Source organism: Dipodomys merriami, unplaced genomic scaffold (assembly GCF_024711535.1).
Source record: "Dipodomys merriami isolate MVZ:Mamm:240054 unplaced genomic scaffold, mDipMer1.0.p SCAF_15, whole genome shotgun sequence".
In the NCBI taxonomy this organism is placed as follows: domain Eukaryota; kingdom Metazoa; phylum Chordata; class Mammalia; order Rodentia; family Heteromyidae; genus Dipodomys; species Dipodomys merriami.
In genome coordinates, this window is record NW_027202826.1 from 26,764,896 (window position 1) to 26,780,917 (window position 16,022).

General features: G+C 38.7%; 1 protein-coding gene across 3 annotated transcripts in view; it reads left to right on the top strand.

The window, feature by feature from the left end:
- The window catches only part of Ank2 (ankyrin 2), a 212,764-nt gene that overhangs the window by 59,339 nt on the left and 137,403 nt on the right, over positions 1–16,022 (top strand). The gene's annotated exons all lie outside the window — the stretch shown is intronic.

The following is a 16,022-nucleotide window of genomic DNA, read 5'->3' on the forward strand; positions in this document are numbered from 1 at the left end:
CATACACAAAAGCCATGGATTTTTGGGGGTTAATTTTATATCCTGCTACTTTGCCAAAGTTTTTTTTTTTTTTTTTTTTTTTTTGGTCCGGTTGTGGGGCCTGAACTCTGCCTGAGCACTGTCCCTCAGCTCTTCAGCTCAAGGCTACCACTCTACCACTTGAGCCACAGCGCCACTTCCGGCTTTTTTCTTTTTGCTTATGTGGTGCTGAGGAATCGAACCCAGGGCCTCAGGCATGCAAGGCAAGCGCTCTACCACTGAGCCAACTTCCCAGCCCCCTTTGCCAAAGTTTTGAATCAGCTTGAGTAATTTGGGAGTGGAGTCTATGGGATTCTTTAAATACAAGATCATGTCATGTGCAAAGAGGGAGAGTTTTATTTCTTCTTTCCCTATTTGGATCCCCTTTATGTCTGCATCTTGTCTTATTGCTGTAGCTAGGCATTCTAATACTAGATTGAAGAGAAGTGGATCTAGAGTAGATTCTTATTACCTCTTGAGATCTCAAACATTGTAGGCCAGACTGGCCTGAAATTCAAGAATCTATCTTCTGTAACCTCTTGAGCACCAGGATTGTAGGCATTCTGATATTTTTCTGCCAATTTTGCACAGCTGGGTGATATTCACAGTCAAAAAATTAACAGAATGCGGGGCTGGGAAGGTGGCTCAGTGGTAGAGTGCTTGCCTTGCATGCATGAGGCCCTGGGTTCGATTCCTCAGCACCACATAAGCAGAAAAAAAAAGCCAGAAGTGGTGCTGTGGCTCAAGTGGTAGAGCACTAGCCTTGAGCTGAAGAGCTGAGGGACAGCGCCCAGGCCCAGAATTTAGGCCCCATGACCAGACCCCCCCCCAAAAATTAACAGAATGTTAAACACACATAATTATGCATACACACAAACACATGCACACCTGAAAAGATTTTATATATAAATTATAAATGAAAAGATTTCAGTTACAATAAAGCATTCTTTCAACTTTCAACGTAAGATGGATACAATTACGTTGTCTTTTTTTTCAATTACATTGTCTTAATGCTCATTTATCTAAGTGCAAATGGTAGGGAAAGGCTGGATGTCACTTGCCTTTCTTTTCTTTCTTGAAATTGGAAGAAGGGCTAGGAAGGTGGCTCAGTGGTAGAGTGCTTGCCTTGCATGCATGAGGTCCTGGGTTCGAGTTCTCAGCTTCGTATAAGCAGAAAAAGCCAGAAGTGGCACTGTGGCTCAAGTGGTAGAGTGGTAGCCTTGAGCTGAAGAGTTGAGGGACAGCACCTAGGCCCAGAGTTCAGGCACCACACCCAAAACACACACACACACACACACACACACACACACACACACACACACACACGCACACACGCACGCACACGCACACACGAAATTGGAAGAAATTACAGCCAAGATATCATCAAACCTAAAATCTTTAGTAAGTAGCCTGTTTATCTATCATTTCATATGACAGATACATGCAAGTCCAAGATTATTGTGCTTTTTAAAAAGCAAGACGCTATCATTGTCCTGCTGTTGTGGTGGCAATAACATTTTATCAGTCATTATTAGTTATGCCACAGTTTGTCTTTGCAAACAAAGTTCTCAAGAACAAAGGTTCAGGGCCTTTGCCTTAGTAAAAGCTGTATCAGTGTTTGCAAATGAGTAATTTCCAGTAAAAATCTTAGAATATCAGGTGTTTAATTATCTATAAGCTATGCCATCTATTTAAAATCTTCCATCCTTAAAAATTGAGACAACTCACAAAGGTATTCAGAACAAAATAAAAGCTGAGTTAAAAATAGATAATACTGGGCACTGGTACCTCATGCCTGTAATACTAGCTACTTAGGAGGCTGAAGTCTTAGGATTTATATTCAAAGCCAGTCTGGGCAGCAAAATCCATAAGATTTCTATCTCTAGTTAAGCAGCAAAAGACTAGAAGTGGAGGCGAGGCTCAAGTGTTAGAGCACTAGCCTTGAGAAAGAAAGACTGGATACATAGGATTGCATCAAACTGAAGAGTTTCCGTATGGCAAATGACATAGCTAGCAATATATAGAAAGCCCACAGTATGGGGAAAGATTTTTACTAGCTATGCATCAGACAAGGGCCTCACATCTAAAACATACTTAGAGCTCAAAAAATTAATCCCCCCCACAAATTAACCCTTAAGGAAACAACTACCCAATTGATAAATGTGCTAAAGACTTAAAAGAGAGGCTTCTCAGAAGACGTAAGAATGTCTAATAGATACATGTTCAACATCTCTGGCCGTAAATGAAATGCAACACTGAGATTCTACCTCACTCTAGTTAGAACAACAATACCAATAAAACTAACAAGAACAGATGCTGGTGGGGATGTGGCCAAAAGGGAACACTACTACACTGTTGGTAGGAATGTAATTTGTTCAACCACTCTGGAAAGCAGTATGGAGGTTCCTCAAAAGACTAAACACAGAACTCCCCTGTAACCCAGCAATCCCACTCTTGGGCATTTACCCAAATGACCATGAACAAGGCTGCACTAAAGCCACCAGCACAAACAAAATACTAGTTGTTCAGTTACAGTAGCTACTCCTTACTGAGTTCTGCTGATCACAACTGGAGCTCTACAACTAAATTCCTTTGAATCTACCTTATATGTAGGCATGGCTTGACAATGTACAATAGGACATGAATGTGAATACATTTCAAGTTATAACCTATAAACAAACACACCAAAGGACATTAAGTCTGTGTATTGCAACTAAATGGATCTATGTGTTATCTCTAAAAATCTTTTGGAATTTCACAGAAAACACTCATACTTGAAGTTTTATCTTTGGCAAGATATGAACTAGAGTGTGTTAAGCAGCTGTTAAATAAATTTGGAGTTTAATTCCATTCTTGATCTCAGTATTGCCAGGAGTACCACCTTCTCTAAGTCCCAAGCAGTTTTTAATAGAGTGTGGAAAAGTGTTTAGTCAGCAAGGACAAAAAGCTGTCCTTTATAAATGGAAGAGTTGTAGCCTAAGTCTTTGTTGTCTTTTAACTCCTATGTTGCTCAAACGTTACTAAATCTATTTATATCTCTTTGTATCTCTCTGATGCTCTCATTTATTTTGGCGTAATACATGTAAAGTTACTTGAAATGTTATTTCTGTTCTATCCACATTAATATTTAGTCATAAGACAAAAATCACATCATAAATCTGCCTGCTGTTGAGTGACTGAAAACATTTATGGCAAAAGTGATGGAATGAAAGGAAATGAAGCATTTACTTTGGAATTTAAAAAAAAAAGAATCCCTATGAAATATGTCAGAGTATTTGTGTCTGCTTGATGTCAGGTTATGTATTTTAATTTTTGATTTGACATATGAAGTATTCTGTCAGTTTAATAATAATCATTAAATACAAAAATGACTGACATTGCTAAAGGAAGCAATGTTTTTCATCTGATTAAAGATTTTAACTTTCTGAATGTTACACTATTGCTCACTGTACTGTATTTATTAACAATGCCAATGCTCCTAGCTGAGACTGTGTGGAGACTAAGAAATTTAACTTTAAATGATATGATCTAGAGGAATTGTATAACATTCTGATATTAGATGTATTTATAAAGATTTGGTAGCAGCATTTTACATTTTCAAAGACTGTATTTTTGCTTTTGGAGGTAACACATGTTTCTTTTGTTTCTACATTTCTGGGTAACTTTTTTAAAAATATACTTATTGTAAGGGTGATGAACAGGGGTTACAGTTACATAAGTAAGGTAATTAGTGAATTTATTTTTAAACACTATTACCCACTCTCTCATTTTCTCTTCTTTACCCCTCCTTATGAGTATCATTTTGCATTAGTTCATCCCTGTCCTGCTATTTCTGTGATCTTCTTTCTCTTATACATAAGACAAAGGGTATAGACAACTAAAACAGAAAAAATCGACGTAACTACATACAGGACATAGTAAGAGTTCAGGTTTGATATACTTCATTATATATGGTCCCCTGTACTTAGCAATTGGGCTATTAAGATCCCCTCTTTAGAATATCACAGACATATTCTAGTTATTACAAATGAGGGGAATCATACAAACCCCTTTTCTTTGGGCCTGGCTTACTTCACTTAAGAAAATGTTTTTCTGGGTCTTTCCATTTCTTTATGAATGGGGCAATATTATTCTTTCTGATGGAAACATAGAACTCCATTGTATTTATACATCTCTGGCCTTAAAAGAATTACACATCAAAACACAATTGACGTTCCACCTTACCCTAGCTAGAATGGCTACTGTCAAGAAATCTAATAACAACAAATGCTGGTGGGATTGTGGCCAAAAGGGAATGGTAGTACACTATTGGTGGGAGTGTAAACTTGTTCAGCCACTCTGGAAAACAGTATGGAGGTTCCTCAAAAGACTTCACATGGAGCTCCCCCTCACACTCTTGGGCATTTACCCAAATGACCACAAACAAGGCCATACTAAAGCTACCACCACAACCATGTGCATTGCAGGATTATATACCATAGCTAAGATATGGAACCAACCCAGATGCCTCTTAGAAGATGAACAGATCACTTATGTTGGGAGGGTTTCATGCTTATGCCCTGAGCCAGGCTTCAACTGTGATTTTTCTACCTTTACTTCCCATATATCTGGGATTACAGGTATACAATATCACATCAGGATTTAAAAGAATTATCTTAAAGTAGTTGCACATAGGAGTTGCCATTCAACAAAGCAGTTTATGAGTACAGTACATCTTGATCAATGTCACCCCTTTCAACAATCTCACCCACACCATCCCTCCCAACTCAACCCTTCCTTCATTTTTCTTAATTTTTAGGATATGTACTGATTTTTTTGTTGCCATGTAAAAAAGCAGCTCAAATGTACAATGCATCTTGTTCAGTGTCATCTCTTCAACATCTTCATTCCCTTTCAATTCAACTCTTTCCCTATTTTTCTCAACTCTGTGATATCTACAATGAATTCGTGTCTGCATTCTCCCTTCTTTCTTTCCCCCTTTTTTCATCTACCCCTATCCCTTTGCCCCTACCCCACTTTCAAGTACTCGTTTCCTGGTAAAATAATATTGGACTTTAGAGGGTCTCATCAGTGTTTGCCTGGGCTGGCCTCTTCCTAACTCCACTTACCATGTACTAAGATTATAGACTTAGTCCTAATAATATACATTTTAAAGCACTTGTTACATACCAAGTAAATCATACTATGCATTGGAAATCTTGGTCTTGTAATCTCTACTGTTTAGCAAATTGAAAGACTTTAGAGAATGTATCAGGGAATTAATTTCTACTCCAGGAAAATCTAGGATAAGGTTTCATCTGTAATACTCAAACATTCAATTCCATGTGGTCAAGCCTGGCCACGCGCAGGTGACCAATGGGTTCGCAACACACACAAAGGATTGCATAGTCGTGTTAGGCCCCATGCAGGTGGCCAATGGAGTTACAGTCTGCCTTATACTAGTTGTTTAAACTATCCTATCATTTTGGTTTGAATTGATGTGCAAATTTGGTGGGCAAAAGGTGGGGTTTACAGTAAGCTGGTGGTATTGCTAGTTGAGCAAGATTACAACCTATCTACTTTATTGGTCAGTCTTTAACTGAACAATCAAGGGTGGGTTAGGTTGTTAAGGGGAAGGGGACCAGATGCATTTTTTTCATTCCAGGAACTAGACCAGTCCAAGTGGAGATGTGGCCCTGTGATTAAGGTTGTTTTTCTAGTTTGAACATTGTTTAAAGGTTTGTAGTCACCACCTTTCAAAAATGGAGTCTAAAATCCTTAAAACAAAGGCAAAGTTCAAAAAGGAATCATACCAGCTTGAGCCCCATCTCAGGGTCCACTTCAGTTTTGATCATTAAAATTATTTATGACATGGGGGCTGGGAAGGTGGCTCAGTGGTAGAGTGCTTGCTTTGCATGCATAAGGCCCTGGGTTCGATTCCTCAGCACCACACAAACATAAAAAAGCCGGAAGTGGCACTGTGGCTCAAGTGGTAGGGTGCTAGCCTTGAGCTGAAGAGCTGAGGGACAGCACCCAGGCCCAGAGTTTAGCCCCCACGACTGACAAAAAAAAATAATTTACGACATACTATCATAAAAAAACTAATATTCATTATTTTAAAATTTTATGTGAGAGCATGATAATCCAAAATAAACTTAACAGCTGTTGACAATATAAATGTAAACTAGTATTGTTTATGCAGTAATAACAATAGACAGGAACTTAACAATGAATATCATATTCTGTGTCTTCTTTTACACAGAATAAAAGCATTTTAAAATCTCATCACTTGCAAGAGGAAATTGACTTTCTTACCAAAAGTAATCCAGGTGTTTTTGTAGTTTGACTCTTGAAAAGCTTTTTCTATCTATCTATCTATCTATCTATCTGGCTGTCTGTCTGTCAGTCTGTCTGTTTGTCTATCTGTCTGTCTGTCTGTCTGTCTATCTATCTCTTATGCCAGATGGGCCTGGGTGCTGTCCCTTAGCTTTTTCCTCAAGCCTGGTACCCTTCCACTTGAGCCACAGCTCCACTTCTAGGTTTTTGGTGGTAAATTAGAGATGAATTGCATAGCCTTTCCAACCAAATTATGATCCTCAGATCTCAGCTTCCTGAGTAGCTGGGATTACAGGCATGAGCCACTGGTGGCTGGTTTTGGAAAACTATTTGAAATTGTATTTACAGATGTCTTAAGACTACAAAACAATACATATTTAATTACAATAAGTTATGCTTTTCATAATGATCAATTCTGTGATCTATTTTAAAATGCTTTTTAGACTTCTGGGTAAGTGCTTTATTTGAAACTAATGATAGAGTAAAGTATATTTTGGTTTGGATGTTATATTAAAGGCTGATACGTTCAGTTGCAGTAAGGAAAAAAAATCATCTGTGCTTAAATAAATAAGAAAAAAGCCTTTTATTAACCTGTGAGCAGAAAATTCAAATAGAGAGTGTGAACTTCAGGATACCTTTTCCTGTCCCTGCAGCTCATTCATAACCATGGATCTGGTTCTTTCTTTGGCATTGCTCCAAGTTCTAGAGCTCTCTTTCTCTTCCATTGCAGTAAATTCTGTATTCCAGTCTAGCTTTCTTTGTAGACCTCAAATTGGAGCCATACTTCCTTTTAGTTCACCGTGAAAAGATGAGAACATGTTTGTCCTAGCTTCCCCAAACAGAATTTCACTTATTGCAATGGGTTCATTCTCTCCAGCAAACTTGAACCAGTCATGGGATTCAAGAGAAGGTCACATATTGATTGGCTCAAATCATGTGATGACCCGTAGGGGCTAGAAGACCTAGGAGAGCAGCTCAAGCTCCATTAATTACCAGATGAGTGCAGAATCCTGTATTCATTTACTCTTTCTCCCCAACTATACCCACAGAGTACACAAAGCAGTCTATATTTGGTGACTACAATGGGTGCTCTTTGATTTGTACATCGTTTGCAGCTGTGCAATCACAATGTATTTCTGGAAATCACTTGAATCACCCTGACCTTAAAGCTTGGTGATAATTAAGGTTGGGATAACTCCCAACTTTATCTCTCATAAGAGTCATTGAAAGGAAGAAGTGGGTGAGCAGAACCAGAATAGGATGTAGGATAATGCCACCAGCCAGTCCTAGGTGTTGTCTCCAGGAAGGAATGCTTCCCTGAAAAACAGACAAACACTAAATGTTAACACCACCTCTCTGCAAAAGACAGGAGACTTCTTCAAAAAAGGGAATGTTTGGGCTGGGAAGGTGGCTCAGTGGTAGAGTGCTTGCCTTGCATGCATGAGGCCCTGGGTTCGATTCCTCAGGACCACATAAGCAAAAAGAAAAAAGCCAGAACTGACGCTGTGGCTCAAGTGGTAGAGTGCTAGCCTTGAGCTGAAGAGCTGAGGGACAGCGCCCAGGGCTGTTCAGGCCCCACGACCAGACCCCCCCCCCAAAAAAGGGAATGTTCACTTTCCTGAACTGCAATCTTTGAATTATGCATAGCTTTTCTCATTTTCTCTGCAGGCTCTGGGGCCTTCAGCTACCAAACCAATCTTATACATCTTATGTGTTATGTATCTGTTCTAGGGCTTGGACTCAGGGGCTGGGCATTGTCCCTGAGCATTGTGCTCAGGGTTAGCACTCGACCACTTAAGCCACAGTTCCACTGTTTGCCTTTTGGTGGTAAATTGGTGATAAGAGTCTCACAGACTTTATTATTCAAGTTGTTGGTGCCCTGGGAATATTTTACCTATGTTTTCTCTGGGCAATTATAGAAATGTCTTGAGTTATAGATGTTTCTTCATGTCTATCCTGTGAATATTCTCTCTCTGTCCTTTTTTTTTTAATCCTGTGAATTCTGTCAGGCATTCTTCTGTTGAAGGTGTGAACAATATCATAGCCATATTGGTTAATTTTAGAGTACTAAGTCTGGTGCCTAGTTAAAAATTTTAAGAAAAAAATTCTGGTACCATAAGAAAGATCTTTCAGATTGAATATTGAGTCTGCATTAAGTAAAAGTCCTTTTAGATAATCAATCTTTTAAAGTCATCCAAGTGATGCACTTTCATTTGCGCACAGAAATAATAAAGCTGTGGGTGCTAACAAAATTCAGAATAAAAAGTGAACATTCTTTAAAATATCCATAGTAATATTTACTGTTTTAGAGCTTTGGTTCATGTCTAAAACATTCACTTTGAGCAATTCATTGCTTTCCATGCTCACATTATTATTCTCTGCATAATTTCTTCAACAGTGCTTCCAAGTTTCAATATATGTACATATGATAGATAAGTCACTACTACATCATGTTTATAAATGTGCCCAAAGAGTTCAATCATGAAAAGAATTTATCACCAACTTCTAAAACCTGATTATGAACTTAGAGCTATTACTACTGTAAATGGAATCAAAATTCACTTATTAGTGCTTAACTTGTATAAAAATGTCTAGATTTTAATAATACTTAATTAATACTTGAGGATTATTATCAATGACTATTAAATACTACAGACTGAACCTATTTTAAGCTTTCTAATCATTGAGTATAAGTACATAAATACTAAATTTCTTTTGTGTGTGTATGTGTGCTGGTCCTAGGGCTTGAACTCAAGATCTGGTCACTGTTACTGAGCTGTATTGCTCAAAGCTAGTGCTCTACCACTTGAGCCACAGCTCCACTTTGAGCTTTTTTGGTGGTTAATTGGAGATAAGTCTCATGAACTTTCCTGCCTGTGCTGGCTTCGAACTGTGATCCTTAGATCTCAGCCTCCTAAGTAGCTAGAATTATATGTGTGAGCCACTGGTGCTTGGCTCTAAATTACATTTTAAACTATCAAAAATATTAGTATTTCCAATTCTCACTTAGAAATAGCAAGAGCCTTCTCTTCACTCTTCTAGACAGTCTGCCCATTTCTCTTTCTCCTTTCTGTTGCTGGTAAAGAAATCACTTGAGAATGCAAATGTCAATAGGGATACAGATTGACCCATTGCAACAATGAGATGTACAAGATGCTATGTCAAAAAATGAACTTTACAATTTAGGCTAGGTGGGGGGAGTTGAGGAGGTGGGAGGGAAGGGAGGGTAGGGGAAAAACAAAGGTGGAGGCAACAATGCTTGATAAGAAATGTACTCATTACCTTGCTCATGTAACTGTAACCCCTTTGTACAGTATTTTCACAATAAAAAATTTAATTAAAAAAAAGAAAATGCAAATGTCCTCATGTGAAACACCTATTTCAAACCTAGTGATTTCTATTTATTTATTTATTTATTTATTTATTTATTTATTTATTTATTTATTGTTGTGAGAATACCGTACAGAGGAGTTACAATTACATGGGCAAGATAATGAGTACATTTCTTATCAAGCATTGTAGCCTCCTCCTTTGTTTCCCCTTCCCTTCCCTTCCCATCTCTTCCCATACTCCGCCTCCTCCCCCGACCTGATCCCCCCCCACACCAAAGGTGTAAAGTTCTTTTTTTCAACATAACGACTTGTACATCTCATTGTTGCAATGGGTCCACCTGTATCCCTAAATGATTTGTTTTTCCCCTTCCCCTCCACAAATTATGCCAACATCAAATACAGTGAAAGCATGGGTTATACCGTGGGGGAGGGACATACAAAGCAACATAGAAATCATCTTATAAATATGTTAGAAACAATTGCATGCAAGGAAAAAAAAACAAAGAGAAAAAAAAATATTTGAATTCTTATCTTGGGGTTATTCCCCTAACATCAACTTATCTGACCTTTTCTGGTTGACTCAGACATATACTAGTTATCAAACCTAGTGATTTCTAAGGCTTTCAAAGTACAATCCAAAATCCTTAGGTAGGCTGATGGAAACTGGTCCCTGACTGTCCCAGCCTTCTCTCCCCAACACCTTGAACTTTTTGCTTCTGTTTCTCATCTCATGGTGAGATGAAATTTCTTCTGTCTGAAATATCTCTTCTGCATCTATGACTGATTTTGGTGTTTTCATGACTCAGTTCAGGCTGAGTCACTCAGTGGCATCCTGCAATATGGTTCCTCATGCAGTTGTGTTCTCTGTTCATCTCTGTTTTCCTCATCTCCAACATATAGCTAAACAAGAATGAATCATATGTGCATCCCAGCTCAGGATTGTTAGTTCTCATAAAACAATGTTTTGTGTTTGTTCTCCACATCACTGAGACCTAACACTGAAAAGTCACCAAACACATGTTTTGTTAAATAACTATACACAGATGGAACAAGTAACTGATACATTTCTGTAGATAGAGAGTATGTTAAAATGATGAGCCAAGCAACAGTGGTATATGCAGATAATCCTAGCTACTCCGGAGGCAGAGATCTGAGGACCAAAGTTCAAAGCTAGACTAGACATGCAAATCTGCATGTCTTTTATCTCCAATTAACCAGCCAAGGGCCAGAAATGGAGGTATGGCTCAAGTGATAGAGAACCAGTCATAGGGAAAAAGTTCATCAAGAAAAGAAGACCCAGATGGCCTCATGCAAGCCTTGGCAATAATAAAATAAATAAAAATAAATAAATAAGAAAGAGTAAGAGAAAGATGAAAGAGGTGACACTGGACAAGATGCATTACACTCATACACTGACATGCTGAATTGAAAACCTTTATAACTTCTTAATGATATATATATATATATATATATATATACTTATGTATGTGTATATATATTGTGTATATTATGAAATGAATGACCATAGAGTCATACATTAATTACTCTAGAACTACTAAAAAAGCTGATAATATTGTTGTTGGGTCTACCAAGAATCAACCCAGGCTTTGTATCTTTGAGTTTTATATCAACAGTCAGAGACTACAGCTTTTATGCCTATGTGAAATCAAACTCTTTTAGAAAACGTAGACATGGGAAATACTGAAAAGCCCCCATGTGTATGTTCACAAAGACTAATAACACTGTGTGGTGATGCCATTTATATGTGAAGATAAATGATTTGCTATAAAATTTATGCTGGTGTTAATGCACTGCTCTGTTCCATCCTAATTACTCAGAAGGGTGTTTCAATTACTCTGGTGAGCTATTTCTTGTTAAATAGCAGTAAGGAAAGGAGGGATAACTCCTCTGGGGTCTGTAGTAAATCTTTATTGCCTTATTTGAAGTGTTTCGTACATCTCTTAATGAAGTTGGTGGTGTCTTGGCTTGAGTTCAGCTTTTATGTACACTAATGTAAATATGCCATGGTGACTCTCTACCAGCATCCATTTTGGTCCCAACACATCTCAAAACCAGGCATTCATTGTTACCAGAGTGAACTTGCTAAAATGCTAACAGGATCATGCGATTCCCTGCCCCAAATTGTTCACTTGTTTTGCATCACTTGTAATAAAGTTCTTAATGTTCCTTCTTGATCTTTGCACTCAGAGTCTCCTGTGAATTAGGGGAGAGGTGGTGGCAGCCAGGTGTTACTGTTAATGGGAGATTCCCTCCCACAGATGGAATACCACTGACCTAACTCCATCACATGAACTGGCATACCAGTTGTAGACTACAAGCTATAGGACAGGTGAATTTACTGAAGTGTTGAATTTTCAACTGCCTTCAGTGGAATGAGAATGAGGATGAGGATGATGATGATGATGATGATGATGATGATGATGATACGAACATTGCAGCACCCACTATAAACATTGGGAATAGAATTATGTCCTTTATTACCCAAACTGGCACACTGTTAATCATGACACTAGGATATATACCTGGGAAAACAAGAGTGTGTGATCACTATAATTTGGGGACACTTTTGTCATACCATTTCTCATAGTGGGTAATATTATAGCAGAAGTTCAGTCTTTCATATTTTATCTATCTATTTGTTTGTTTAGACAGTATTGGGATTTGAACTCGTGGCCTCTTGCTTGCTAGGCAAGTGCTCTACCACTTGAAGCACGTTATTTTTTGTGTTATTTTCTCTCTCTGTGTGTGTGTGTGTGTGTGTGTGTGTGTGTGTGTGTGTGTGTGTGTGTGTGTGTGTGTGTGTGTACATGTGTGCACGTGCACACACAAGTCCTAGAGTTTGTACTCAGGGCCTGAGCACTGTCTTTTAGGTTTTTTTCCCCTTCAAACTGCCATTCTACCACTTGAGCCACACTTCCACTTCAGACTTTTTGCTGGTCCACTGGGGGTAAGAATCTCTGATTTTTCTGGCTGGCTTTATATACCTTGGCCCTCAGATCTCAACCTCCTGGGTTACAAGTGTGAGCCACCGGTGTCAAGCTTGTGTGAGTTATTTTCAAGATTAGTGTCTCACTGTATGTTCAGGTAAGCCAGGACTTCGACACTTCCGCTTGAGCTTCCCGGATGACAGGTCTATACCACTAAGGCAGCCATTGGTTGCGATGGAATTTCTTACAATGGTTTTCTGGTCCCTGTTGGCCTTGAACTATAATCCCCTCTTCTTTGCTTCCCAAGTAATTAGGATTACAGGCTTGAGGTACCCCACTGGCACAGTCTTTTAATACTGTTCTTTGTATTTGCTCCTCTCTGCTGCTGGAGGCCCTGACACGCAGGTTGTGTTACAGGCATACAAATGACACTCATGAGCTACGCTAATCTGGACATTTCCCTGTGGCTACCCTTTCTCATTTTCATACTTTCTGTTGTCAGCCTTGACATTTTCCTGTTGATATTACTTTCTCCTTTTCCCTGTACTATATGGAGTACTTGCTGTTCTCAGGGCAAAAGTGCAAAAGATGTCCATTTAGGAAGTATTTTTTTTAAATTAGAAGCTATAGATCAAGCTAACAAACTGTTAAATAAGTGTAACAATTATGTCTTCAGAACGATACAACAGGTCTACATTCGAATTTCTCAGAATCCCTATAGTTAGTGTATGCTGATCCTGGGCCCCTGATCCACAGCCAGCCTATCTTTTCTTCACATTTCTGGCTCCATCCACAGAAAAGGAGTTTGCTCCTGTTCAGGGTCTGTCCCTTTCCTTCTCCAACCTTCCCTAGGGAACAGCTCATAGGATGTGTATTTGATGCTTGCTGCTGCTTTCGCAAATTATTACAGATTCCATTACATTAATTATCAACGTATATTTCTTGTGTCATAGTTTTGGAAATTACCCGTTTAGGGGTTAAAATCAAGGTAGTGATATTGCTGTTTGCTTCTAAAGGCTCCAGTTTGTAGAGCTGTGCTCCCAAGTCAAATCCTTCCTTCCATTGCCAAGGACAGCAGTGTGGCATTTCCTCTCCTCTCCCACAGCCTCCCTCTTCTAAACACCCTGGTGATTGTACTGAGCCCATTTGGTTAATTCAGGGTAGTCTCCCCATCCTACAATCTTTAACTTACTCACAGCTACAAAGTTCCTTTTGCTGGGCAAGGTATGGATCATGGGCTCCAGAGATAAGGATGTAAGGGCCATTATTCAGTGACCAAAAGACTAGTGGGAAGGTGACAAGGAAGAGGGCTAAGCAAGCCCTGGGTCCACGTTTGAGAAGAGTTACATCAGGATTCCAGAAGCAAGGTGCCCGAGGTATGGACTGAAAGTCAGAGAGGTTGAGGTCACCGTGTTCATGTCTCTCCGGTCCTCTGGATTCCCTGATGGGCCACAGAATGTCTACAGCTTAAGACCCAGGTCCAGAGGGTTTCAAGCAGAGGCCAGCAGATGGTAATCTCCCTTCCCTGCCCATGTGCTCACCACTGCCTGCTTTCCTTTCTTCAGCCCTATCTGTAAGGTTCTACTGGAGGAAAAATGTTAGCAAATTGTCGTGGTCTGTTAAAAGTGTTTTTTGTCTCCCTGTATCCCTGCCTTCTACTTGTCATGTAAGATTCCCCAGTCCACACCCACTCTGTGTTTTCACCCATCTTCCCTGGCTTTTCCTTCCTTTGAGTCTCTAATTCCATCCTTCCGCCACCTCCTCAGAATTCTTAAAATACACAGGATTTCACCTGCTTGTTGTACTCTACAAAGCGTGCTAGCCAGCTAGCAAGATGCCCTGAATCCTTAGCTTTGATAATCTTCTCTTCTTAGAAAATTTCCTGTTCAGTTTTAGGTTTTTCTTTCACCATGGGAAGTCTGGACATTTTATGTTATTTTTAATAACTAGCATAAATGAATTGGATAGTTGGATTTTTATTATTTTTCCATATATGCTGAGCACATTTCGCCCCCTTTATTTCCCTGGATTATCCTTGCTACGATCCCCTCAGATTTTCATTGACAATAAAATTTGAATTCCTTTACATAATCTAGTTGTGATAATCTAGTTATATTTATATTTTATGTACATATGCAACTTATATATTCCTGGATCTTGGCCATTATGAATAATTTTTTCATGCATTAGCAGAATTTCTTTTTCCAGAAAATTGGTGATCAACAGTTTTCTTCCCATTAAAAAAAATAATCTGAATGCTTACCTGTTTTTCTTCTTAACTTATTCTCACTAATGCGCAGGAAGTTTAGAGACTCTTCTGTCTTTAATCCTATGACATGGTTTTAGAAATTGCTAAGTTTTAAGAGATTAGGAATTAAATTTTCTTTATTTAGTATAGTTGTTGCTTTTTGTTTTTTTCTCCCTGAATAAGTTTAGATATTCCTAGGAACCTCATCAAAAAGAAGGCTACCAAGTTAAACTTCGTTTCAAATGATCATCATGGCCTACCAGTGAATTTTTTTCTGAGTGTGTTCATGCATTGTCATCACAATTGTGTTTCATGAAGATACCTGCATTTATCTTCATCACTCTGCCTGAGAAAAGGCTTTGCTACCAGTGCCAGATTTTAATAAATAATTGATGACATGAACGTCAGAATGGATCACAGAATTTCAGAAGGGCTTTAAAAGAAAAATTTGTATATATAAACGTTCAGTGCAAGCCATGTTTTTACAATCAGTAGTAAGGACTTTTTTTTGTTTATTTTTGGTTGGTTATGGGGCTTGAACTCTGGGCCTGGGCACTGTCCCTCAGCAATTCAGCTCAACGCTAGCGCTCTACTAGTTGAGCCACAGAGCCACTTCCAGTTTTCTGGTGGTTTATTGTAGATTAGAGTCTTTGATTAGACTTTGATTAGACTTTGCTGCCCAGACTGGCTTTGAACCATGACACTCAGATCTCAGCCTCCTGAGTAGCTAGCATCACAGGCATGAGCCACCAGTGTCCGGCAAGACTTTGATTTTCAACATTCATAATGTCTCCCAAACTGCTTTGATGAGAGCAGTAATTTATTCCACTAAGAATATTCACTAAATTGTGCATGTTCAAGACATGGCTGTCTGTTAAAAGTTTATGACTTGATATTTTATAGGTCTTACTGATATTATACGGGCATTATTTTGGGGAAATATCTATAATGATAAATAGATATTGTAATATTATACATATTTTGAGTGGAATACTGGGATTCGAACTTAGAGCCTTGTGTTTCCTAAATAGGATGCTCTACTACTTGAGCCATGTTTCAGTCCTCCTGTGTTGTAGCTATTTTTCAGATAGGGTCTGTATTTTTGCCTGAGACTGTCTTTAGTTCTCCCGATCTATGCAACTAATATTACAGATACGAAGC